Source organism: Triticum dicoccoides, chromosome 3B (assembly GCF_002162155.2).
Source record: "Triticum dicoccoides isolate Atlit2015 ecotype Zavitan chromosome 3B, WEW_v2.0, whole genome shotgun sequence".
In the NCBI taxonomy this organism is placed as follows: Eukaryota; Viridiplantae; Streptophyta; class Magnoliopsida; order Poales; family Poaceae; genus Triticum; species Triticum dicoccoides.
This window is the reverse complement of record NC_041385.1, coordinates 703,593,966-703,619,300: the sequence shown is the minus strand read 5'-3', so window position 1 is coordinate 703,619,300 and position 25,335 is coordinate 703,593,966. Positions and strand designations below refer to the sequence as shown.

The 25,335-nt window shown below is 44.3% G+C and overlaps 2 pseudogenes; both read left to right on the top strand.

The window, feature by feature from the left end:
* The first annotated feature begins 126 nt into the window (after positions 1–126).
* Positions 127–756, top strand: LOC119279833 (annotated as a pseudogene).
* A 23,475-nt stretch (positions 757–24,231) lies between these two features.
* LOC119281902 lies at positions 24,232–24,865 on the top strand (annotated as a pseudogene).
* Positions 24,866–25,335: the final 470 nt, after the last annotated feature.

Genomic DNA, 25,335 nt, shown 5'->3' with positions numbered 1-25,335 from the left:
ACTTTGACGAGGCAATTAAGCTCGCAAAACACTTCGAAATTTCTGAGAAACTGAGCCAGTTTACAGGTGTTGGCCTATTTAGCTATAGCTAGCTAGTTCTACGGTCAAATCAAGACACGAGAGGCCATGGCCTGGGATTGCCTCCCGCAGGCCATCACCAACACAGTCTGCATCGGCGCCATGGTCATGATGGTCGGCGCGTTCGTTCAGCTGGCGCGGGAGCCCCACAGCAAGGGCTCCATCGCGACCTCCGTCTACCTCCTCTTCTCGATCAGCCTCACGGCCGGCTTGTACACGGTCTCCTGTCGCGCCTTCTTCCAGCGGTCGGCGTTGCGTTGGTGCTTGGCCTCCGCCACCGGGGCACTCCGTGGCGCGGGTTGGCTTCTCTGCCTGCCATGCCGGAGCGCGTGCGCCCGCCGAAACATAGGCAGCGGCGGCAGCGCTCTGCCGCAGTTTCTGGACCAGGCACCGAGTCACATGCCCGCGCCGGCCCGGGAGCCACCGGTGCATGGTGGCACACGGGTGGTGACGGCGTATGGCATCCCGGCGTACGAGCAGCCGGAGGACGGCGGTGGGTGAGAGTGCACGATCTGCCTCGGGGAGGTGGAGAAGGGGGACGCGGTGAAGCGGATGCCGGCGTGCCTACACATGTTCCACCAGCAGTGCATCGACCAGTGGCTGCATGAGCACTCGACGTGCCCGGTGTGCCGGTGCGTCGTCTTCGTGCCATTACCGGCCGAAATGCAAATGGTATGAGCGTATGAGTGACGCTGGTGATGAGATGTAAACTAAGCGAAGAGAACTCAAACATGTGAATGTAGTAAATGCGAGTGAGGCTTCTCTAGTCACATGCATGTAAAGGAATTTCCTATCAATCCCTAAAAAATAGCGGAGTATCCAACCGAGAAAACCTTAGTGGAGTATTTAAACTCCACTAATTTTGGTCGGTTCTAGCCAATCCCTTAAACTTAGCGGAGTAAAACGTAAATTTGTGTAAATTCAATCTAGTTTCAACAAAATTTGCATACAGTTAAACATAAGTTCAACATACATAGTCTTCACAACCGAATATTAAACATAAATTTAAATCTAAACAAAACTACACTAAAAACTACTCAAATTCAACGTGCGAAGTGGAGGTCAAGCCAATCCTTCCTCGCCAGGCCACCCTCGGTAAGAGATGGGTCCGGGCCAGTGCCGTCGTCAGGGAAGACGATCCGCCACTCCTCGACGTCGATCTCGTTCTTTCCTCGCCGCCTTCCATCGACCAAGTGCGGAGGTCCCACATCATGGGCTCCCTCGTCAAGTCCTTGTTCTTACTAATCTTCTAGGTCACCTTCACCGCCATTGTGTGCACGGTCTAGTGCTGCTTCATCTTCTGGCAGTCGGCGGTGCGTCGCCGCCTCCCGGGCTCCCCGTGGCTGTAAGTGCATCTAGTGCCCCTTAGTGATTTTCGTCTATTGAAGACTTATAGGTTAAGAGACTGATGCGTTTGTGAGTGTACACAGGTCTATAAGTCTATGAGGAGTTTGATATTTACAGAGAAAGTCGGCCCCTAAAAATGAAGTTCTTTGGCTGAAGACTTTGGATTTCTGAAAAACTTTCTGAAGACTTTGAAAGTAAAGAAATTGGTGTGACCTTGAAGACTTGGTATTCATTCGAGGAACATGTAGCGCCAAGACTTTTGTTTTCATAGTTTCATTTTCTCTTTCTTGAGTCATAGGAAACACCGTACTATTAAAGGGGGTCGAGGAAATACTAAGGAAAAATTTTCATGTGATGCTCAACTCAAAATACTACACCTACCAATCCCTTCGAGTGAAGCGATTAGAAATTTCACACAGTTCAGCCATATTCTTCAGTGACAGAGACGAAGTTCTTCTGGTCTCTGAGGAATTTGTTCTGACTGAAGAGTTAGGAATTCGCCAGTGCGGATTGCCTACCAAGTGAGGAACATGATAGCCCTGAGGAATTCGAACCTCAAACATTCCGACCGTTGCTGTGCTACGCGCCAGCTGTCCCAAAATATCTACCCACCTAACGGTCATATCAGACAAGGGCATTTATGTCTTATCATGCCGGGCTGCTCACTAGGCTATAAATAGCCGCCCCCTACAACCACTAGCTGGTTGGCTGCTCCGAGTGAAACTGACACTTGTCATTTGAGAGCAACCCATCCTCCGAGGACTTTGAGCGAAAATCATCAAGTGAGAAAAATCCCAAACCCAAACCTACAAAACCCCAAGTGATTGAGCATCACTGAAGAGATTGATCCTGCATGGATCGGACGCTTGTTTCCTTTGAAGATTGTGCTTCTTCCAGATGGTTAGGCGTCAAGGTCTAGAGCATCCAAGAGGAATTGTGGATCGCCGAGTGACCGAGTTTGTGAAGGTTCGGAAGTCACCTGAAGACTTACCACGAGTGATTGGGCGAGGTCTGTGACCTTAGCTCAAGGAGAATATGGTGAGGATTGTGTGTCCGGGACTGTGTGTACTCGAGTTTAAATACTCAGCCGCTCCAACCAGATGTACAACTGAGACAACAGTTGGAACTGGTCTACCAAATCATTGTCTTCATCGAGCTTACTGGTTCTATTTCCTCAACTCTTTAAATTCCTCATGTATGTTGCCGTGTGCCTGTTCATATCTGTTTGAAGACTTTAACTGAAGACTTTCTCAATTTCCTCAGTTCTATTTCTTCAGTCTGATCGTCTTCTTCCTTGTGTTATCCTGTGTTTACGCTTTCTGTACTCTGTGCTTGTCTTCATTTCATCATGATGACTATGCATGTGTTCTGTCATGTTCCTTTCTGAGTATTTATTCCGCTGCAAGTAGTTCTTCATTTAGGAATTTCCTCGTCAGCAAATTCCTCAGTGAAGAATTCATAAAAATCGCCTATTCACCCCCCTCTAGTCGATATAACGCACTTTCAATTGGTATCAGAGCAAGGTACTCCCTTGTTCTGTGTGATTTTGGTTTAACCACCTGGAGTTCTAGTTATGTCGACTGCAGGATCGAGGAACGTTTCCTGCCCCATCTTTGACGATCATGAGTATCCTCGGTGGAAGGCCATGATGAAGAAGCGAGTCATGTCTATGGACAGCGAACTGTGGACCGTCACCGAGATCAGGCTTACTGATCTATGTAAGATGGCTGAGGCTGATGACATTTGCAAGTACACATTACTTAACCTCACAGCGAAGGATGTCATCTGCTCAAGTCTGTCCCGAAATCAGTTCAGGAACGTCATGCATCTCAATCACGTGAAGCTAATCTGGGACCGTCTCTCTGAGGTCTATGAAGGACATCAAACTCGTCATGATCCTTGGTTTGAGGATTACAAGGAATCTCTCAATGAGATGACATTCGAACCAGAATCATCATCGTCCACCCCCTGCCTTATGGTGAACGGTGCTAAGGTAACCGAATGCTACATATCCGAGTCTAGTGATGATGAATCTGGCGATGAATTTGGACCTAGCTATGTTAAACTTGCTTCCCTTGCCACTAAACAACAAAGAGCTTTGGAAAAAGTTCAATACATGCTAAATAAGAGCGATGATATGTTGGGTGAAGAAATGGATCAGTCAAAAGCATTGGCTGAAAGTCTTCAGGGTCTCCATTCCAAGTTTGACGTCCTCCAAGGTCATCATAACGCTCTCTTATCTGATCACGAGAAACTTTCTCTTGAACTTCTTCAAATAAAGCAAGATCTTGAGAAGCTAAGAGTGTGTTATGAAGATCTTCAGAAGGAGCGCGATTCATTAGTTGCTCAACAAATCAGTGCTAACCAGGAAGAATTTGTTCCTCCATGTCTTAAGTGCATTGAACGTGAATCTGCTAATTCTTCACCTGAATGTTCAAATGCTTCAAATGTTACAAATTCTTCACTTGTCTCTGCTATCACTAATTCCTCATCTGAGGACAATGCTAGTACCACTGATGATGCAGGGCTGAAGGAATTGTACACAACATGCATGTACAAAAGCCTTAAAGGGCATCAAATTCTTTGTGATGTGCTCAAAAAGCAGATCCTCAACAGAAACCCTAGGAAAGAGGGTATTGCCTTTGAGAGGAAACTCAATGCTGATGGAACATATTGGAAGCCTGAGCAGTACCCCAAAAACCTCATGGGTTGCTGCAAAGGGACCTCCAGTTGATCCATCCAACTTATCTGGCTTTACATGTGAATCTCTTCATTTTTCTGATGAGTCATTTGACTCCAACTATAAACTGTTCAACAATCAGAATGGTGAAGTATTTGCTAGATATATTGGTACAAACTCCAGGAACGGTTCTCCTATGAGGAAAATCTGGGTTCCCAAAAGTTATCTTGAAAGTCTTCAGGTGAATGTCCTCATGACACCACCTGTGAAGAACATGAACCCCAGATCAAATTCTTCATATGGACCTAATTCTTCATATGGATCAAATTCCTCAAATGGATCAAAGTCCTCATATGATCATCATTGTGTTAACCCTTCTGTTTCGCATGGTAGAGCTAAGGTCTATGAATATGCGCATTATTCTTCAAATAATTATGTTCATAAGTCCTCGAACAATTTCTCTACTTATTCATATGCTTACCCTAACCCCTCTTATGTGAAACGAAGTGGACTATCTTCTATGCCACCTTTCTCATATGGTGCTCGCAGAGTGATGAACTCTTTGCCACCCCTTCAGATGTGGGTGGTGAAGAAAAAGAACTAATCTCTTATGCAGGGTCAGGTCTCCAGTCGTGCTCAAAACGACGGAAGAAATTGCTAGAGACCTGAGTATGCCTGAAAGGACGCAGGCTAATCATGAAGAAATGAATTTTCATTTCTCACATCCTCATACTGTTTTATCTGTGCTATTGCTTGATGAAATTGAACTGATGATATTGATGTCATATTCTTCACTAATGAAGTATATGAGTTCGTAAGTTGCACTAATTCATCTGCAGGATGATCAGCCCAAAGCAAATGAGTGGGTCCTCGATAGTGGATGTACAAATCACATGACGGGTGAAAAGAATCTATTGATGGACGCTCCTTTATCACCGTCACATCTGAAGCATATCATCTTCGCTGACAAAGGCAAAAGCCAGGTATTGGGTCTAGGTAAGGTTGCGATCTCAAAGGATCGACACATGGACAAAGTCATGCTTGTCGAGTCCTTAGGATACAACCATATGTCTGTCTCAATGCTTTGTGATCTTGATATGGTTGTTGTCTTTGGAAGATATCGTTGTGTTGTGATCATGGAAGCTGACCATTCCAAAGTCTTTGAAGGCTTTAGGTGAGGAGATCTGTATATTGTTGATTTCTCTATAGGACCTCAACCAGCCGTGTGCTTACTTGCAAAAGCTTCACAACTGGCTATGGCATCGACGACTTGGTCATGCTGGCATGAGGAATCTGCATACGCTTGCGAAGAAGAAGCGCGTCATTAGCATTGAGAATGTCAAATTCCTCAAGGATCACTTATGCGGAGCTTGTGAAGCTGGAAAGATGACAAAGGCCAAGCATCCAATGAAGACTGTCATGACTACCACTCGTCCATTTGAATTACTTCACATGGATCTCTTTGGTCCTAATCATTATTCTGCTGTTTCAAATGATGCATCTCTATATGTTTTGTTATTGTTGATGACTATTCTCGTTACACATGGGTACACATTGTCACTTACAAACATGAAGTGTAGGAAGTCTTCAAATGATTTTCCTCGAGGGCCTCAACCAACTTTTGTGTGAAGATCATGCACATTAGAACTGACAATGGGACCGAGTTCAAGAATTCCGGTCTTGACGGCTATCTTGATGAACTTGGTATTAGTCATGAGTTATCTGCTCCTTATACTCCTCAGCAGAATGGCGTCGTGGAGCGCAAGAACAGAACCCTCGCTGAAATGGCTCGCACTATGCTTGATGAATACAAGACGCCTCGTCGTTTCTGGATTGAGGCAATTGATACTGTGTGCCACGTCATCAACAGGGTATATCTTCACAAATTCTTCAAGAAAACTGCTTATGAACTCCTCACTGACAAAAAGCCAAATGTGAGTTATTTTAAACTCTTCGGTGCTAAATGTTGGATTAGAGATCCTCATCACACATCTAAATTTTCACCGAAAGCACATGAAGGTTTTATGCTTGGTTATGGAAAGGACTCGCACACCTACAGAGTCTTCAACATCGTTCTTCACAAAGTTGTTGAAACTGTAGATGTGCGGTTCGATGAAACTAATGGCTCGCAAAGAGAGCACCTACCTTCTGTGATAGATGAACTAGCACCTGAAGATTTAATCAAGTTCAAGGCTACTGAGGATGTCATTCCTATCGAAGAATCTGCTGAAGAATTCATTCCTGATCGTGATGATTACCGAGCGGGCGGACCTAAAGAAAATGGTGCTGAAGAAAATGCTCCTGAAGGGAATGCTAATCAAATTCCTCGAAGACAACCCACTCATCCATGCATCGCCAATGAAGTGCAAATTGAGAAGATCATTGATGACATTGAAGCACCAGGTCCTCTCACTCGCTCAAAATCTTCACATTTATCTAACTTTTGTGGGCACTTTGCTTTTATCTCTATCGTAGAGCCCACTAAGGTAGATGAAGCATTTCTGGAGCCTGAGTGGATTCAGGCTATGCAAGAAGAATTACATTAGTTTGATTTCAACAATGTATGGGAACTGGTCAACCGTCCAGATCCTCGCAAGCACAACGTCATTGGCACAAAGTGGATCTACCGCAACAAGCAAGATGAAAATGGCCTTGTGGTGAGGAATAAGGCACGACTTGTAGCTCAAGGCTACACACAGGTTGAAGGAATTGATTTTGATGAAACTTTTGCACTTGTTGCTAGACTTGAGTCTATTCGCATATTACTTGCTTACGCTAATCATCATGATATTATCTTACAACAAATGGATGTGAAAAGTGCATTCCTCAATGGTAAGATTGAGGAAGAAGTATATGTTGCTCAGCCTCCAGGTTTTGAAGATCCAAAGAATCCCGACAAAGTCTTCAGACTCAACAATGCCCTGTATGGCCTCAAGCAAGCCCCTCGGACGTGGTATGACACTTTGAAGGAATTCTTCATGAAGAATGGCTTCAAACCCGGTTCACTCAACCCAACTATTTTCACTAAATCTTATGATGGTGAACTGTTTGTGTGCCAAATATATGTTGATGATATTATCTTTGGCTGTACTGACCAACATTATAGTGATGAATTTGCCTATATGATGGGTGAAGAATATCAAATGTCTATGATGGGAGAATTGAAATTCTTTTTAGGGCTTCAAATTAGTCAACAGCGCAATGGTATATTCATATCGCAGGAGAAATACCTCAAAGAAGTATTGAGGAAATTCGGCATGCAAGATTGCAAAGGAGTCAAAATTCCAATGCCCACAAATGGCCATCTATGCACTGATGAAAATGGTAAAGACTTCGATCAAAAGGTATACGGCTCTATGATTGGCTCTTTATTGTACCTATGTGCATCTAGGCCGGATATTATGCTTAGTGTTTGCATGTGTGCCCGATTTCAAGCTACACCGAAGGAATCACACCATAAGGCTGTGAAGCATATTCTTTGATACTTAGCTCACACACCAACACTTGGATTTTGGTATCCCAAGGGCTCTTCATTTGATCTCATTGGATATTCCGACTCTGACTATGCTGGCGATCGCGTGGACTGCAAGTCAACATCAGGCACTTGCCATTTCCTCGGACGATCTTTGGTCTGTTGGTCCTCGAAGAAACAGAACTACGTATCTCTCTCCACTGCAGAAGCTGAATACATTGCTGCTGGATCGTGTTGTGCTCAATTACTTTGGATGAAGCAAACACTCAAGGACTATGGCATCAACATGAAGAATGTGCCTCTCTACTGCGACAATGAGAGTGCTATCAAAATTGCTCATAACCCAGTTCAGCACTCGAAGACAAAGCACATCCAGATTCGCCATCATTTTCTTCGTGATCATGTGTTGAAGGGCGATATCTCCATCGACCACGCTAGCACTGAAGATCAGCTCGCCGATAACTTCACTAAGCCCTTGGATGAGAAGAGGTTTAGCAGGTTGCGGTGTGAGCTGAATATCTTAGAATCTTCGAATGTTCTCTGAAATGGACACACATCCTAACACTTATGCTGACTTGATGACTTAGATGTGCAACACACGAAGTAATGTTTTTCTTCAATCAATGAAGACTAACCCTCTAAGTGTGAAGAAATTAATGAAGAAATTGACTCTCAGAGCCCTACGACAATTGTACGCGGTGTCTGAAGCCAACTTTCTTATACGGTGGGTTACGCCACCACAAAACTTGAAAATCTTCAATTTGAGTTTTTTTGGTTGAAATTCCTCATGCTTTTCAAATTCTTCAACTTACAATGTCTTCACTATTTCCATCGTTTGTCTTCAGTTGAATATATATATGTATGAGTTTATGTCCTCTACAACATTCACTTATTGCTAATTCTTCAAGTTGACTATTTCCGCTAAGTGAACGTGATCGGACCCTTTCCCCCTCTATGCTAAACTCAATCCAATCTTTTCACAAAATTCTTCATGTGCGTTCTGATTTGAAACTCTTTCAAAATCTTCACTGTGTCCTTGACAGCTGAAGAAATTGCGAACGGTAACTTAAAACTTATCTTATCTAAATTTTCGGCTTTGCCGCTCAATCTGTTCCGCTTCTCACGACAAAGACTTATCTATTCACCCACGATCCTACACGATTGCCACCTCACAGTACGTGGGTGACACATGTCATGTGAATGGGAAAAGCCAGGGGCACGTTCGTCCGAAATCCTCGGGCGCACAGTTTTTCACTGCCGCTATAAATACCCCTGTCTTCTCCTCACTTCACTTTTACTCCGCTCGACCTCTCTCTCCCGCTCGAGCTTCCCAAACCCTAGCGCCACCGCTACTTCATCGTCGCCGGTGAGGAAGAGCTTCACTGCCTCGACCTCATCGCCGTCGTACTCGCGTCGGTTGCGGATTTCTTCACTCCGCTGCCGCCGTAGCCGTCTTCCTCTGTCGAGTTAGGGCGTGGAAGATCTGAATGGACGAACTTCACCTCAACAATTCTCAGTTCGCCGTGTTCTTCACTTCGGGTAATTAAACGTTACTTTTACTGCCCACTTTGATTCATGTGTTTTTCCAAAAATCTTCAAAGGTGTTTATTCTTCAAATCTTCACACACTAAACACCTCACATGTTATCTGTTCTTGATTCGTTTCTCTAAGCAATGATTTTGTTCAAGATTCCTCAATTGTGTGGTTTTCCAAATCTGTACAACTCTGGAACCTAAGATAAAGAACGCTTAGTGAAATTTTTCAAGACTCATCGGTCAAATTCCTCAATCCTACTCTCTTTTAAAAATCTTTTGAGAACGCATATGACCTCTCCAAATTCCTCGCAACTATACTCTGTTTGCAGGTGCAAATGTCCGCTGCTGAATCACTAGGTTCTCATCAACTTAACTCATTTGCAGCGTTCCTTGAAGAAAAGTTGCATACATCTTCAGAAACTTCAGTTGTTAATCCTCAGCTGAAGAAAATGGCTGACAAGAAGCCACAGAAGGGAGGAAAAAGGCCTGAGGTCAACACAACGTTTGAAATCCCTAAGGATATATATGCTGGATATTGCACTCCAGATGAGGCCAAGTTTGGCAAGGAGGACAAGAATCAGCGCAAAGTGCGCATACAACAAATTGAGAGGAGATGGGCACGAGAATGGAGGGAGTACAGATATGTTACTCCCAAGTACATGAAGAAATTCGCGCTCAAGGCTCCATGCTCAAGACCTCCATTGAGGCCTGGCCAACTGGTGGATCCCACCAGCCTCAAGCGTGGTGAGGACTATGCTACTGAATGGGCTAGGCGCCAGGCCAAACTAGCCAAGCAAGGAAAAGAGGCAGTGAGGAAATTCAATGAAGATTCTGCTGCTGCTGCTAACGCTGTTGAGGCATCTGGTAGTAAGCCCAAGAAGGCTATGCCAAAGAAGCCTGCCCACAAATCCAGTGCTTCTCCTTCAATGCCCTCACGGCCAAGCTCTTCAGCAATGTCCTCACAGCCAGCATCTTCAAAGCCCTCACGACCAATTCCTTAGTCTGTTCCTCCTCCTCCGAAAAAGTCTTCGGCTGCTCCAACAAAATCTTCGGCACCTGTGCATCTTGCCACATGCCAAAGGACTCAAGGCTTATCTATTGCCTCAGGAGCATCTGCAAGCTCCTCAGCTGCTCGACCTTCCTCAGCTGGTCCCTCACTGCTGAAGAAAAAGGCCACTGCTGGACGAGGTATTCGACCAAGTCCTCACAAGAAGCAAGTCGCTTTCCAAGTGCCCTCTGATGATGATGAAGCGGATGATGATGAACTTGCTGAAATCATCAAAGACAGGCAAGCAAGGGCCGCTAGAGCCAAAGGCAGCAATGTGCCACTACTTTTGGATCCCAAGTTGATCCTCGATTTCATTGACTTATGGCACAAGGACCCAGCTACACCTTTGCGGGAGATGAACCTCACCCCTGGTCAAAACCATGTTCTCACTCACTTCATTGAGGAAGAGAAATGGAAATATGAAGAAGGACGAAGGCTGAAGAAAGCGCAATACAAGAAACAGCGCTACCTCAAGGACAATGTCCCCACTCTTACCCCCGAACAACTCATTGCTATACAAGCTGAAATCAAGCAACTGAGTGATGATTTCAATCGTTACCATGCTGATTGGAAAGGAGCAAAAGTACGTTTCGTCAATCTGACAAAGACTTTCTCTTCAACTGCCTCTGCACCAGTGCATGTTGAAATTCCTCAGGCTGAAGAATCTGCTCAGCCCACTGAAGAACGTGCCAGCACCGCTGATGTCAGTATGGCTGCTGAAGAAAATGAGAGTACCAGGGCTGGTGACTCCATTCCAGCCGCTGATGATATTGCCAGGGCATCCACTAGTGATGCGCCTGAGGAAAGTGAACAAGCCAGGGCACTTGCAATAGTTGTGCCTGAAGAAAATACACCTCCTGCGCCTACACCAACTCCTATCCTTCCATCTGCTCTTGATGTGAAGAAGACCAAGGCTGCAGAACGTGCTGAAGGAAATATGCCCTAGAGGCAATAATAAAGTTATTATTTATTTCCTTATATCATGATAAATGTTTATTATTCATGCTAGAATTGTATTAACCGTAAACATAATACATGTGTGAATACATAGACAAACAGAGTGTCACTAGTATGCCTCTACTTGACTAGCTTGTTGATCAAAGATGGTTATGTTTCCTAACCATAGACATGTGTTGTCATTTCATTAACGGGATCACATCATTAGGAGAATGATGTGATTGACATGACCCATTCCATTAGCTTAGCACACGATCGTTTAGTATATTGCTATTGCTTTCTTCATGACTTATACATGTTCCTATGACTATGAGATTATGCAACTCCCGTTTACCGGAGGAACACTTTGTGTGCTACCAAACGTCACAACATAACTGGGTGATTATAAAGGAGCTCTACAGGTGTCTCCAAAGGTACATGTTGGGTTGGCTTATTTCGAGATTAGGATTTGTCACTCCGATTGTCGGAGAGGTATCTCTGGGCCCTCTCGGTAATGCACATCACTTAAGCCTTGCAAGCATTGCAACTAATGAGTTAGTTGTGAGATGATGTACTACGGAAAGAGTAAAGAGACTTGCCGTAACGATATTGAACTAGGTATTGAGATATCGATGATCGAATCTCGGGCAAGTAACATACCGATGACAAAGGGAACAACGTATGTTGTTATGCGGTCTGACCGATAAAGATCTTCGTAGAATATGTGGGAGCCAATATGAGCATCCAGGTTCCACTATTGGTTATTGACCGGAGGCGTGTCTCGGTCATGTCTACATTGTTCTCGAACCCGTAGGGTCTGCACGCTTAACGTTATGATGACAGTTTCATTATGAGTTTATATATTTTGATGTACTGAAGGTTGTTCGGAGTCCCGTATATGATCACAGACTTGACGATGAGTCTCGAAATGGTCGAGACATAAAGATCGATATATTGGACGACTATATTTGGACACCGGAAAGGTTCCGGGTGAGATTGGGACAATACCGGATCACCGGGAGGTTATCGGAACCCCCGGGAGGTATATGGGCCTCATTGGGCCTTAGTGGAAAGGAGGGGAAAGGAGCAAGGGAGGGGGCGCGCCCCCCCAAGCCCAATCTGAATTGGGAGAGGGCCGGCCCCCCCTTTCCTTCCTCCCTCCTTCCTCTTCCTTCCCTCTCCTACTCCTAATAGGAGAAGGGGGAGTCCTACTCCCGGTGGGAGTTGGACTCCCCCCTTGGGCGCGCCACCCTCCTTGGTCGGCCCCCTCCTCCACTCCTTTATATACGGAGGAGGGGGCACCCCATAGACACAACAATTGATCCCTTGGATCTTTTAGCCGTGTGCGATGCCCCCCTCCACCATAGTCCACCTCGATAATATCGTAGCGGTGCTTAGGCGAAGCCCTGCGACGGTAGAACATCAAGATCGTCACCACGCCGTCGAGTTGACGGAACTCTCCCTCGACACTCGGCTGGATCGGAGTTCGAGGGACATCATCGAGCTGAACGTGTGCTAGAACTCGGAGGTGTCGTAGTTTCCGTATTTAACCGGTCGGGCTATGAAGACGTACGACTACATCAACCGCATTGTTCTAACGCTTCCGCTTTCGGTCTACAAGGGTACGTGGACACACTCTCCCCTCTCGTTGCTATGCATCACCATGATCTTGCGTGTGTGTAGGAATTTTTTTGAAATTACTATGTTCCCCAACAGTGGCATCCGAGCCAGGTTTTATGCGTAGATGTCATATGCATGAGTATAACACAAGTGAGTTGTGGGCGATATAAGTCATACTGCTTACCAGCATGTCATACTTTGGTTCGGCGGTATTGTTGGATGAAGCGGCCCGGACCAACATTACGCATACGCTTACGCGAGACTGGTTCTACCGACGTGCTTTGCACACAGGTGGCTGGCGGGTGTCAGTTTCTCCAACTTTAGTTGAACCGAGTGTGGCTACGCCCGGTCCTTGCGAAGATCAAAACAGGACTAACTTGACGAACTATCGTTGTGGTTTTGATGCGTAGGTAAGAACGGTTCTTGCTCAGCCTGTAGCAGCCACGTAAGACTTGCAAAAACAAAGTAGAGGACGTCTAACTTGTTTTTGCAGGGCATGTTGTGATGTGATATGGTCAAGACGTGATGCTATATTTTATTGTATGAGATGATCATGTTTTGTAACCAAAGTTATCGGGAACTGGCAGGAGCCATATGGTTGTCGCTTTATTGTATGAAATGCAAACACCCTGTAATTGCTTTACTTTATCACTAAGCGGTAGCGATAGTAGTAGAAGTAATAGATGGCGTAAACAACAACGATGCTACGATGGAGATCAAGGTGTCGCGCCGGTGACGATGGTGATCACGACGGTGCTTCGGAGATGGAGATCAAGAGCACAAGATGATGATGGCCATATCATATCACTTATATTGATTGCATGTGATGTTTATCCTTTATGCATCTTATCTTGCTTTGATTGACGGTAGCATTTTAAGATGATCTCTCACTAAATTATCAAGAAGTGTTCTCCCTGAGTATGCACCGTTGCGAAAGTTCTTCATGTTGAGACACCACGTGATGATCGGGTGTGATAGGCTCTACGTTCAAATACAACGGGTGCAAAACAGTTGCACACGCGGAATACTCAGGTTAAACTTGACGAGCCTAGCATATACATATATGGCCTCGGAACACGGAGACCAAAAGGTCGAACGTGAATCATATAGTAGATATGATCAACATAGTGATGTTCACCATTGAAACTACTCCATCTCACGTGATGATCAGACATGGTTTAGTTGATTTGGATCACGTGATCACTTAGATGACTAGAGAGATGTCTGTCTAAGTGGGAGTTCTTAAGTAATATGATTAACTGAACTTAAATTTATCATGAACTTAGTCCTGGTAGTATTTTGCAAATTATGTTGTAGATCAATAGATTGCGTTGTTGCTTTCGTATGTTTATTTTGATATGTTCCTAGAGAAAATTGTGTTGAAAGATGTTAGTAGCAATGATGCGGATTGGATCCGTGATCTGAGGTTTATCCTCATTGCTGCACAGAAGAATTATGTCCTTAATGCACCTCTAGGTGACAGACCTATTGCAGGAGCAGATGCAGACATTATGAACGTTTGGCTAGCTCAATATGATTACTACTTGATAGTTTAGTGCACCATGCTTAACGGCTTAGAATCGGGACTTCAAAGATGTTTTGAACGTCATGGACCATATGAAATGTTCCAGGAGTTGAAGTTAATATTTCAAGCAAATACCTGAGTTGAGAGATATGAAGTCTCCAACAATTTCTATGGCTAAAAGATGGAGGAGAATCACTCAACTAGTGAGCATGTGCTCAGATTGTCTGGGTACTACAATCTCTTGAATCAAGTGGGAGTTAATCTTCCAGATAAGATAGTGATTGACAGAGTTCTCTAGTCACCATCACCACGTTAGTAGAACTTTGTGATGAACTATAGTATGCAAGGGATGACGAAAGCGATTCCCGAGCTCTTCGTGATGTTGAAATCGACGAAGGTAGAAATCAAGAAAGAGCATCAAGTGTTGATGGTTGACAAGATCACTAATTTCAAGAAAAGGGCAAAGGGAAAGAAAGGGGAACTTCAAGTAGAATGACAAGCAAGTTGTCATTGCCACGAAGAAGCCCAAAGCTGAACCAAAGCCTGAAACTGAGTGCTTACACTGCAAAGGAAATGGTCACTGGAAACGGAAATACCCTGAATATTTGGTAGATAAGAAGGATGGCAGAGTGAACAACGGTATATTTGATATACAGATTATTGATGTGTACCTTACTAGTGTTTATAGTAGCCCCTGAGTATTTGATACTTGTTCGGTTGCTAAAAACTAGTGACTCGAAAGAGGAGTTACAGAATAAACAGAGACTAGTTGAGGGTGAAGTGACGATGTGTATTGGAAGTGGTTCCAAGATTGATATGATCATCATCGCACACTCCCTATACTTTCGGGATTAGTGTTAAACCTAAATAAATGTTATTTGGCGTTTGCGTTGAACATGAATATGATTTGATCATGTTTATCGCGATACGGTTATTCATTTAAAGTCAAAGAATAATTGTTGTTCTGTTTACATGAATAAAACATTCAATGGTTATACACCCAATGAAAATAGTTTGTTGGATCTCGATCGTAGTGATACACATATTCATAATATTGATGCCAAAAGATGCAAAGTTAATAATGATAGTGCAACTTATTTGTGGCACTGCCGTTTGGGTCATATCGGTATAAAGCGCATGAAGAAACTCAATAAAGATGGATTTTCGGAATCACTTGGTTATGAATCATTTGATGCTCGCGAACCGTGCCTTTTGGGCAAGATGACTAAAACTCCGTTCTCCAGAACAATGGAACGACCTACTGACTTATGGGAAATAATACATACCTATGTATGCGATCCGATGAGTGTTAAGGCTCGTGGCGTGTATCATTATTTTCTGACCTTCACAGATGATTTGAGCAGATATGGGTATATCTACTTGATGAAACATAAGTCTGAAACATTTGAAAAGTTCTAAGAATTTCAGAGTGAAGTGGAAAATCATCATAACAAGAAAAATAAAGTTTCTACGATCTGATCGTGGAGACGAATATTTGAGTTACGAGTTTGGTCTTCATTTGAAACAATGTGAAATAGTTTCGCAACTCACGCCACTTGGAACACCACAATGTAATGGTATGTCCGAACATCGTAATCGTACTTTACTAGATATGGTGTGATCTATGATGTCTCTTATCGGTTTACCACTATCGTTTTGGGGTTATGCATTAGAGACAGATGCATTCACATTTAATAGGGCATCATCTAAATCCGTTGAGACAACACCGTATGAACTATGTTTTAGCAGTAAACCTAAGTTGTCATTTCTTAAAGTTTGGAGTTGTGATGCTTATATGAAAAAAGGTTTTCAACCCGATAAGCTCGAACCCAAATCGGAGAAGTGCGTCTTCATAGAATACCCAAAGGTAACTATTGGGTACACCTTCTATCACAGATCCAAAGGCAAGTTATTCGTTGCTAAGATGGATCCTTTCTAGAGAAGAAGTTTCTCTCGAAAGAAGTGAGTGGGAGGAAAGTAGACCTTGATAAGGTAATTGTACCTTCTCCGGAATTGGAAAGTAGTTCATCACAGAAATCAGTTCCAGTGACCACTACACCAATTAGTGAGGAAGCTAATGATATTGATCATGAAACTTCAGATCAAGTTACTACCGAACCTCGTAGGTCAACCAGAATAAGATCCGCACTAGAGTGGTACGGTAATCCTGTTCTGGAAGTCATGTAACTAGACCATGATGAACCTACGAACTATGAGGAAGTGATGATGAGCCCAGATTCCGCGAAATGGCTGGAGGCCATGAAATCTGAGATGGGATCCATGTATGAAAACAAAGTGTGGACTTTGATTGACTTGCTCGATGATCGGCAAGCCATAGAAAATAAATGGATCTTCAAGAGGAAGACGGACACTGATAGTAGTGTTACTATCTACAAAGCTCGACTTGTTGCGAAAGGTTTTTCGACAAGTTAAAGGTGTTGAATACAATGAGATTTTCTCACTCGTATCGATGCTTAAGTCTGTCTGAATCATGTTAGCAATTGCCACATTTTATGAAATCTGGCAAAAGGATGTCAAAACTGCATTCCTTAATGAATTTATTAAAGAAGAGTTGTATATGATGCAACCAGAAGGTTTTGTCAATCCTAAAGGTGCTAACAAAGTGTGCAAGCTCCAGCGATCCATTTATGGACTGGTGCAAGCCTCTCGGAGTTGGAATATACGCTTTGATGAGTTGATCAAAGCATATGGTTTTATACAGACTTTTTGAGAAGCCTGTATTTACAAGAAAGTGAGTGGGAGCTATGTAGCATTTCTAATATTATATGTGGATGACATATTGTTGATTGGAAATGATATAGAAATTCTGGATAGCATGAAAGGATACTTGAATAAGAGTTTTTCAAAGCAAGACCTCGGTGAAGCTGCTTACACATTGAGCATCAAGATCTAAATAGATAGATCAAGACGCTTGATAAGATTTTTCAATGAGTAAATACCTTGATAAATTTTTGAAATAGTTCAAAATGGAACAGTCAAAGAAGGAGTTCTTGCCTGTGATGCAAAGGTGTGAAGTTGAGTAAGACTCAAGACCCGACCATGGCAGAAAATAGAAAGAGAATGAAAAGTCATTCCCTATGCCTCAGTCATAGGTTCTATAAAGTATGATATGCTGTGAACCAGACCTATTGTATACCTTGCTCTGAGTTTGACAAAGGAATACAATTTTGATCTAAGAGTAGATCACTGGACACCGGTCAAGAATATCCTTAGTGAGGACTAAGGAGATGTTTCTCAATTATGGAGGTGATAAAAGAGCCCGTCGTAAAAAGTTACAACGATGCAAGCTTTTACACCAATCCAGATGACTCTAAGTCTCAATCTGGATACATATTGAAAGTGGGAGCAATTAGCTAGAGTAGCTTCATGCAGAGCATTGTGGACATAGAATATTTGCAAAATACATATGGCTCTGAATATGACAGACCCGTTGACTAAACTTCTCTCACAAGGAAAACATGATCATACCTTAGTACTCTTTGGGTGTTAATCACATAGCGATGTGAACTAGATTACTGACTCTAGTAAACCCTTTGGGTGTTGATCACATGACGATGTGAACTATGGGTATTAATCACATACAGATGTGAATATTGGTGTTAAATCACATGGCGATGTGAACTAGATTATTGACTCTAGTGCAAGTGGGAGACTGAAGGAAATATGCCCTAGAGGCAATAATAAAGTTATTATTTATTTCCTTACATCATGATAAATGTTTATTATTCATGATAGAATTGTATTAACCGGAAACATAATACATGTGTGAATACATAGAAAACAGAGTGTCACTAGTATGCATCTACTTAACTAGCTTGTTGATCAAAGATGGTTATGTTTCCTAACCATAGACATGTGTTGTCATTTGATTAATGGGATCACATCATTAGGAGAATGATGTGATTGACATGACCCATTCCGTTAGCTTAGCACACGATCGTTTAGTATATTGCTATTGCTTTCTTCATGACTTATACATGTTCCTATGACTATGAGATTATGCAACTCCCGTTTACCGGAGGAACACTTTGTGTGCTACCAAACGCACAAGGTAACTGGGTGATTATAATGGAGATCTACAGGTGTCTCCAAAGGTACATGTTGGGTTGGTGTATTTCGAGATTAGGATTTGTCACTCTGATTGTCGGAGAGGTATCTCTGGGCCCTCTCCGTAATGCACATCACTTAAGCCTTGCAAGCATTGCAACTAATGAGTTAGTTGTGAGATGATGTATTACGGAACGAGTAAAGAGACTTGTCGGTAACGAGATTGAACTAGGTATTGAGATACCGACGATCAAATCTCGGGCAAGTAACATACCGATGACAAAGGGAACAACGTATGTTGTTATGCGGTCTGACCGATAAAGATCTTTGTAGAATATGTGGGAGCCAATATGAGCATCCAGGTTCCGCTATTGGTTATTTACCAGAGACGTGTCTCGGTCATGTCTACATTGTTCTCGAACCCGTAGGGTCCGTACGCTTAACGTTATGATGACAGTTTCATTATGAGTTTATACATTTTGATGTACTGAAGGTTGTTCGGAGTCTCGGATATGACCACGGACTTGACGAGGAGTCTCGAAATGGTTGAGACATAAAGATCGATATATTGGACGACTATATTTGGACATGGGAAAGGTTCCGGTGAGATTGGGACAATACCGGATCACCGGGAGGTTATCGGAACCCCCCGGGAGGTATATGGGCCTTATTGGGCCTTAGTGGAAAGGAGGGGAAAGGAGCAAGGGAGGGGGCACCCCCCCCAAGCCCAATCCGAATTGGGAGGGGGCCGGCCCCCCTTTCCTTCCTCCCTCCTTCCTCTTCCTTCCCTCTCCTACTCCTAATAGGAAAAAGGGCGAGTCCTACTCCTGGTGGGAGTTGGACTCCCCCCCTTGGGCGCGCCACCCCCCTTGGCCGGCCCCCTCCTCCACTCCTTTATATACGGAGGATGGGGGCACCCCATAGACACAACAATTGATCCCTTGGATCTCTTAGCCGTGTGCGGTGCCCCCCTCCATCATAGTCCACCTCGATAATATTGTAGCGGTGCTTAGGCGAAGTCCTGCAACGGTAGAACATCAAGATCGTCACCACGCCGTCGTGCTGACGGAACTCTCCCTCGACACTCGGCTGGATCGGAGTTCGAGGGACGTCATCAAGCTGAACGTGTGCTAGAACTCGGAGGTGCCGTAGTTTCGGTACTTGATCGGTCGGGCCGTGAAGACGTACGGCTACATCAACCGCGTTGTTCTAACGCTTCCGCTTTCGGTCTACGAGGGTACATGGACACACTCTCCCCTCTTGTTGCTATGCATCACCATGATCTTGTGTGTGCATAGGAATTTTTTTGAAATTACTACGTTCCCCAACACATGCAGTGATGAAGAAAAGGAAGGCATCAACTACTTCAAATTCTTCAGCTCCGAAGAAGATGAAGACGCCGATCAGTTCAATTGACAATCCAATTGATGGTGTTCCTGTCTCATCAATGCCATCAAAGGACCTTGTTCCTTATGGTGAATAATATGAGATTCCCGAGGAATCTGATGAAGAAACTCCATCTGCTGCTTCAACAGAGCAGTTGGACGAAGAAATTGAAGTGGATGAGATCCCTTCAACCCCTGTCATGTCCTCACCTGCGCCTCAGTTCACTGCTGAAGAGGCCGGTGTTGAAGAAATTGAAGATGAGGATGTGGACATCGGATGTACCACACCAGTGCTCAATGATGACTTTTGGGAAAGTCAGCACCCCAATTCTCCACTGTTCACTCCTCTCCAAGCTGTTCCTCAGTCCCCAGCCACTACTGAAGTACAAGTGGGATCTGATGAACCTCGTTCAACCCCGTCTTCGGATGTACCACACCAGTGCTCAATGATGACTTTTGGGAAAGTCAGCACCCCAATTCTCCACTGTTCACTCCTCTCCAAGCTGTTCCTCAGTCCCCAGCCACTACTGAAGTACAAGTGGGATCTGATGAACCTCGTTCAACCCCGTCTGTTCATGAAGATATTCCAACCACTAGTGCTGAAGAAACTGTGAATGAAGAAGTAATGACTCAGGCTGCAACTGCAGAAAAAACTGAAATTCCTCAGCATGAGGAACCTGAGATTGCGATTCTTGAGGTGATACTGCAAATCACTGACACTCCTCAGCCCAAGCCCAAGAATCCCGTCTCCAAGAAGCCAAAATTCAAGGCTGATGATTTCTTCGGCGAGCACGTATTCTTCATGGAATTAAACCCCTATGACAATGCTCGTCTTAGAAGGAAGCGTTTCTAGACAGCCAGCCAGGCCAACTTCTATTCCTCAGTTCTTTTTGACAAGGACAAAGTCTTCGATCGTGAGCACATTCCTCATGTGGACATGGAATCAATGCCATGCTTCACGCCGGTTCTCAGTATGCTTCACGATGCAGGCTTGCTGAATTTCTGCACTAGCATCATTAATTGGAATGAAGAGATTATTCTTCAGTTCTACGCAATTTTGCATATCACAAGCGATGTTGTTGACGTCAAATCATGGGTGTTGGACTGGATGACAGAAAACACTCATTACAGGGCACCTGCTACTGAATTGCTTCGTGCCCTGCCAATCAGTCCTCCACCAGAAGGCGCTCGCTGTCTGTATGATGAACCTGAACTTACTGATCATTATATGCAAGTGATCATGAAGCCGCTGAAGCCTGGACAAGCCCAAATGACCAAATTCCTCGTGAAGAATTTGCTGTATGTGCCAAGGACTATATATCGCATTCTGACAAAGACTATCATCCCAATCAAAGGACATGATTCTTCAGATGAAGAAATTGTGGGGATGATGAAGAATATGCTCTTCAACATCATGCATGGGATTCTTATCAATTACCATGATTTCTTCATGAGGACTCTTGCAAATGTTGCACTTTCATCGTCTGAGCTGAAGCCTTATGCACCACGGATCATGAGATTCCTCAGATCAAGGTCTTCACTCAACTACAAGGCTGATACACTTAACCATGGCAGCTACTTTCCCCCAATTGAAGTCCTCAAGCGGACAATTCCTCATCCGATGAGAAGGGCAAGTCACCAGCTGTGATCGATGAAGGCATTCGTCCATTGGATGGCCAGTTCCGCAAAGCTGCATCTTATTCCACCAATGATGACTCTGCCACACATGATTCTGCTGCTGATGCTCCAAAGTCAAGTCCTCAAGCTACTGCTCCACATGTGATGATTGACCGTGAACTGCTCATAAGTCTTCACCAGAAGGTCGATCGGAATCACAAATGGTTTAAGCGCCAGTTTGGCTCTATTCTTCACAACATGACTTCTACACACAATGCAGTGAAGAAAAACCACTACTACCTCCATGAAGTGTTTGATCGCACCTGGGCCATTATGTCACATCTATATGGTGAAGAAGATCTGAAGCAAATGGGCTTCAAGGAAGACTGTGACTGGTCTACACCTCCACCGAAGAAATTCAAGAATGTCAAGGTTCCTTCCTTGGTGGCCAGCTCTTATTCTTCATCACGTGCCACGGACGAGAATGAAGACTTGGACAACACTGCAGCAGGCCCTACAACGACTCAAGACCCTGACAACATTGGCGCTCCTCCTTCATCATAATATTCTTCAGGGGCGTTAGTCCTCAGTTTCAACCCTTTTGGTCATTCGATGACAAAGGGGGAGAAATTCGAGTTAGTCTTCAAGCGGGTCTATATATGGGCGTTTTTTTCGCTATGTTACAACTCTCGTTCTTCTGATGACTTTGCTGGATCGAGTTGTAATCTTAAAACTCTATGGTGGCTTGATACTTTTGTTGTGTTCTTCTGCATGCTTATTCCTCATTAATGTTAATGCACGCATGCTGAATCACATCAGTCACCATATTTCATCATGCATTTCAAATTCCTCATATTATATGTCAAACGCGTGTATGAATTACAAGATATAGGGGGAGATCTCCATGATTATACTCTTCAAGTGTGCATTGCTTCAAAAGCAAATTCCTCACTATGCACATCTTCAGGGGGAGTTCTTCTATATCTTGCAATCAAATTCCTCAATATCAGCATTTACACTTCACATGTTTATCCCCGTTGAAAACTTAACCTATATGGTCATCAATCACCAAAAAGGGGGAGATTGTAAGTGCATCTAGTGCCCCTTAGTAATTTTGGTGTATTGAAGACTTATAGGTTAAGAGACTGATGCGTTTGTGAGTGTACACAGGTCTATAAGTCTACGAGGAGTTTGATATTTACAGAGAAAATCGACCCCTAAAAATGAAGTTCTTCGTCTGAAGACTTTGGATTTCTGAAGACTTTTTGAAGACTTTAAAAGTGAAGAAATTGGTGTGACCTTGAAGACTTTGTATTCATTCGAGGAACATGAAGCGCGAAGACTTTTGTTTCCATAGTTTCATTTTCTGTTAAAGGGGGTTGAGGAAATACTAAGGAAAAATTTCCATGTGATGCTCAACTCAAAATCCTACACCTACCAATCCCTTCGAGTGAAGCCATTGGAAATCTCGCACAGTTCAACCATATTCTTCAGTGACAGAGACGAAGTTCTTCTGGTCTCTAAGGAGTTTGTTCTGACTGAAGAGTTAAGAATTTGCGAGTGCGGATTGTCTACCAAGTGAGGAACATGATAGCCCTGAGGAATTCGAACCTCAAACATTCCGACCGTTGCGGTGCTACGCGCCAGCTGTAACAAAATATCTATCCACCTAACGGTCATATCAGATAAGGGCATTTATTTCTTAGCATGTCGGGCTGCTCCCTAGGCTATAAATAGCCGCCCCCTACAACCACTAGCTGGTTGGCTGCTTCGAGAGAAACTGACACTTGTCATTTGAGAGCAACCCATCCTCCAAGGACTTTGAGCAAAAATCATCAAGTGAGAAAATCTCAAACCCAAACCTAAAAAACCCCAAGTGATTGAGCATCACTGAAGAGATTGATCCTGCATGGATCCGACGCTTGTTTCCTTTGAAGATTGTGCTTCTTCCAGACGGTTAGGCGTCAAGGTCTAGAGCATCCAAGAGGAATTGTGGATCACCGAGTCACCGAGTTTGTGAAGGTTCGGAAGTCACCTGAAGACTTACCACGAGTGATTGGGCGAAGTCTGTGTGACCTTAGCTCAAGGAGAATACGGTGAGGACTGTGTGTCCGGGATTGGGTGTCCTCGAGTTTAAATACTCAGCCGCTCCAACCAGATGTACAACTGAGACAGCAGTTCGAAGTGGTCTACCAAATCATTGTCTTCACCGAGCTTACTGGTTCTATTTTCTCAACTCTTTAAATTTCTCATGTATGTTGCTGTGTGCCTGTTCATATCTGTTTGAAAACTTTGACTGAAGATTTTCTCAATTTTCTCAGTTCTATTTCTTCAGTCTGATCGTCTTCTTCCTTGTGTTATCCTGTGTTTACGCTTTCTATACTCTGTGCTTGTCTTCATTTCATCATGATGACTATGCCTGTATTCTGTTATGTTCCTTTCTGAGTACTTATTCCGCTGCAAGTAGTTCTTCATTTAGAAATTTCCTCGCCAGCAAATTCCTCAGTAAAGAATACATAAAAATCGCCTATTCATCCCCCCCCCCTCTAGTCGATATAACTGCACATTGTCTTTCGAAAAACGGAACAATCCAAACCCAAAGGGCAATGTACCATGGGAAAAACCTAAGATATGTTTATTTCATGGATGTTCGGTTAGTTGTCTCGTACGTCCTCAGTTCCTCCTATGGTTGGCTCAATGGCTCGTTGCTTGCTTCGTCGTGTGTCGCATTGGAACTCCTTTTTAGTTTCTTTTTTTTCTTTTTTTGGAGAAGGAGGAGATCCCCTGCCCCCGCCCCATTGTCTGTCGCATTGGAACTCTTGCGCGATGAAGACTTGACGAGGAGATTAAGCCTGCAAAACACTTCAAAATTCCTGAGAAACTGAGCTAGTTCTACGGTCAAATCAGGACACGAGAGGCCATGGCCATGGATTGCCTCTTGCTGGCCATCATCAACACCGTCTGCATCGGCGCCACGGCCATGATGGTCTACGCGTTCATTCAGCTGGCGTGGGAGCCCCACAGCAAGGGCTCCATCGCGGCCTCTGTTTACCTCCTCTTCTCGATCAGCCTCACGGCCGGCTTGTACACGGTCTACTGTTGCACCTTCTTCCAGCAGTCGGCTCTGTTGGTGCTTGGCCTCCGCCACCGCCACCGGGGCACTCCATGGCGCAGGCCGGCTTCTCTGCCTGCCGTGCCGGAGAGCGCGCGCCCGTCAAAACGTCAGCAGCGGCTGCAGCGCTCTGCCGCCGTTTCTGGGCCAGGCACCGAGTCACATGCCCGCGCTGGCCCGGGATCCACCGGTGCATGGTGGCGCGCGGGTGGTGACTGCATTTGGCATCCCGGCGTACGAGCAGCCGGTGGGCGGCGATGGGTCAGAGTGCACGATCTGCCTCGGGGAGGTGGAGAAGGGGGACGCGGTGAAGCGGATGCCGGCGTGCCTGCACATGTTTCACCGGCAGTGCATCGACCAGTGGCTACATGAGCACTCGACGTGCCCGGTCTGCCGGTGCAATATCTTCGCGCCGTTGCCAGCCGAAATGCAAATGTTATGACCGTATTCGTATGAGTGACGTTGGTGATGAAATGTAAACTGAGCAAAGAGAACTCAAAGACGTGAATGTACTAATGAATGCGAGTGAGGCTTCTCTAGTCACGGGCATGTAAAGGCATTTCCGATCAATCCCCTAAAAAATGATGGAGTATCCAACCGAGAAAACCTTAGTGGAGTATTTAAACTCCACTGATTTTGGTCGGTTCTAGCCGATCCCGTAAACTTAACGGAGTAAAACGTAAATTTGCATAAATTCAATCTAGTTTCAACAAAATTTGCATACATTTAAACAAAAGTTCAACATACATAGTCTTGACAACCGAATATTAAACATAAATTTAAACCTAAACTAAACTACACTAAAAACTACTCAAATTCAACGGCCAAAGTGGAGGTCGAGCCAATCCTTCCTCGCCAGGCCACCCTCGGTAAGAGCTGGGTCCGGGCCGGTGCCGTCGTCGGGGAAGACGA